The sequence below is a fragment of the Benincasa hispida genome, chromosome 9 (genome assembly GCF_027475165.1).
Source record: "Benincasa hispida cultivar pf3 chromosome 9, pf3_genome.v1.1, whole genome shotgun sequence".
Classification (NCBI taxonomy): domain Eukaryota; kingdom Viridiplantae; phylum Streptophyta; class Magnoliopsida; order Cucurbitales; family Cucurbitaceae; genus Benincasa; species Benincasa hispida.
The window spans coordinates 49,356,993-49,360,093 of NC_143486.1; positions in this window are offsets into that span (position 1 = coordinate 49,356,993).

A 3,101-nucleotide genomic window follows, 5' to 3' on the forward strand; every position below is an offset into this window, starting at 1 on the left:
AATAGAAAAATAATTAGGAAAAAGTCTAATTTAATTTGTGGGTGAAAATTGAAGTCTAATTTTTCTAATTTTCAACATTAATATATAATTATCTTTTGTTGCATCCCTTTGTTAGTTCTGATTGTGTGATTTTATTTTAGATATTATTTTGCTAGAATTAAGGTTAGATTTTGAGTGGTTAGGTTTATTGGATCTTGTTTTAGATTTTTTCTTTTTTATACAAAATACAGCATAATTATAGGAATTAGGTCGTGGGGATATTTTGTCTATTATTAAAATTTAAATAGTATCAAAACTATTCATTTGACTATTTTCAAAAAAAAAAAATCTATTTTTCAAAAATATCATTGTGTTTTGATCCTTTGTCCAATCCTCCAACAAAGATCGGGATCGAAATAAAAAACTGAAGTCAAATGTACTATGGGTCGAAGCACTTGTGGGACCCACCTCGAACTTAATTAGGAATAAGGTCAATGCCATCCTATTTGACCGGTGTGCAATTTGCAAGCTTGGGCCTTGAACTAGATGAACCCTAGGCAAAAGCATTCATGAGGCATACTATGACTTTGAACAGGGATAAGGCCAATGCGAACGTATGTGGCCCAAGGGTATGCAATTTGCACCTTGGGCCATATGAACACGAACTGAAGCATCCATGGGGCAAACCTCAACCTTGAGATGAGGCTAACCTAACATCAACCTATATAGCCCAAGGGTTTGCAATTTCACTCTTGGGTCTTGGACCAAATGAACCACAAGTTGAAGCATTTGTGGGCTCACCTCGACCTCAACTAGGAATGATATCTGGCCTACGACCAAACTAATTGAAAGATGTGATAAGAGAAATGACAAATTTTAAAGTTTCATTGACAAAAATGACAAAAAAGTTTCAAAATTGTGAAAATAGCAAATCAAATTTAAATAATAGAAAATACTAATTAGTAAATAACCAAACTACCCCAAAAACAATCAAATTGATTACAAAAACAAACAACACTGGAGAAACAACTTGAAAACCACAAATTCACTTTACCTAACAATTTTAGGAAATAAATAAAATCTCAACTAAAAGCTAAAAAACAATACAGATGTTTTTCAAAACCTTATAAAGGGCTCCAAAATCTAGAAACAACCCAATATGGTCCTCACAGACAACCAATTGGCGATAGCGATGGCGGCTTCTCTCGTGAAGGACGATGATAGTGTGGTCAAAACATAGCAGAGAACGAGAAGATGGTGAGAGAAGAAAGAACGGAAAGTTTTAAAGGAGGTGTGCTAAGATGCAATTGTGGCAAGAAGAGTGTGCTAGCGTAATGAGAAAGAGAAAGAGAATGATGGCATGGGATGGAAGGGAGGTAAAGTAGAATTATGATTTTTTTCCATGGCTATAAACCTGCAAATGGGAAAGAGGAAAGAGAGAAAGAAAATGGTGAAATGAGAAGGAGGTAGAGTAGAATTAGAGTTATTTTATTTTATTTTAATATAAATATTTGTAAATATGTAAGGAGAAGGGTGCTTAGATTTTCTTAAATATAAATATTTATAAATACGTAGGGAGGATAATTATTAGAATTTAAGATATCATAAAAAAAAAAAAAAAAAAAAAAAGATACTAAATCTCAGAAAAACGGAAGATAAATTCAAATTTGAATATGGAAAAAGATCAGGATTCAATAAGAAATTAAGGAATCGGGGACTGGTTTAAATATGATTATAAAAGTCAATATGCCAACACAAAATGGAATTACACTCTATATGTAAATAGTGATGTGGGCATCTCGCGGAAACCAACGAAGAGAAAATTCAAAATATGGGAAAATCCACATGTAGAAAAATGTGTTTGCCAAAAATGTTAAGAATTCTAATAAAAAATCAGGGGCTAGTTTAAATATGAATTTAGTTACACCGTTATGTATAAATGTAAATTAGTTAAATGGTTTAGCTTCATATTGTAATTACATTATATGTGTAAATGTATATGAGATAATTTTAGATAATTTTGAGCACCCACTGAGGAGAAAATTGAGAATACAGATAAAACTGGACGTGCGGAACACATGTTTTGAGAAAATTCTGACTAAATTCCGAATTTGCTAAATTTCTAAATTAAACCTCAAATCTTGCTATATACTCCAATTTCTCAATACAGGTTTAGATAACTATTAGCTAGGAAATTTTATTGCCACCTACAACTCCTAATTAAGTGAATAATGTGTACGGGGTCGAGTCCTCAAGGAAACTATGGACTAACAAAGACAATCGAAGAATTCCATGCAATGCAATTGTGTTTTGGGGGGAGCATGAAATTAATTTGAAGTTTTCAATAAAAAATGTTCTTGGGGTTAATTTCATTAGATTCTAATTCTATCATCGGATTCGAAAAATAAATACAAACTCTTGAATTCCACAACCTAATAGTCCAATTAGTCCATTAAGAATCATATTCCAATTAACCCTAAATTAGTAAAAAAAATACTTCCTTCTCAGCGAGATTCATGTTTAATCATAATTTGCCTAAAGAATTAAGGCTCTTTGTTGTGACCCTCTATGAATTGGAAAACCTAGATCTTAGCATGATTTAATTGGATTAAACAAAATTAGAGCATACAAGTACAAATTTTTTTTTTAAAAAAAAAGTCTTAGCTCATACAAGAATTCCTAATTTTCACAATCGGTTCTACAATTATGCAAAGACGTCATGTAAAAATTGCATACAAGAATTCAATAAACTCGAATTATCAATTCAATTTTATCAAATTCTATTTAGGATAAGCTAAGAAGCATCCGAGAATTCATAGAGTTTGACATAAATAAATTAATATCCTCAAGAATTCAACTAATTAAGTATATATTCCCAAGATTGAGGGGTTACCTAGCCTTGCATTGTCTTGAATCTACTAGCAATAATTGAGAAATTGAAAGAACTAATAAAAAGAATTGAAGGATGGAAGAAAGAATAGTGAAAAATCTGATAAAGGGCTCTCAAATTTGCTTCCAATTGTAGCTCCAATTCCTCTATCCTCGTGCATAAATCATATCGATGAATTTTTACCTAGGACACAGCGACGCTGTGAAGAGTGTTGTAATGCTCTTGTCGAAAT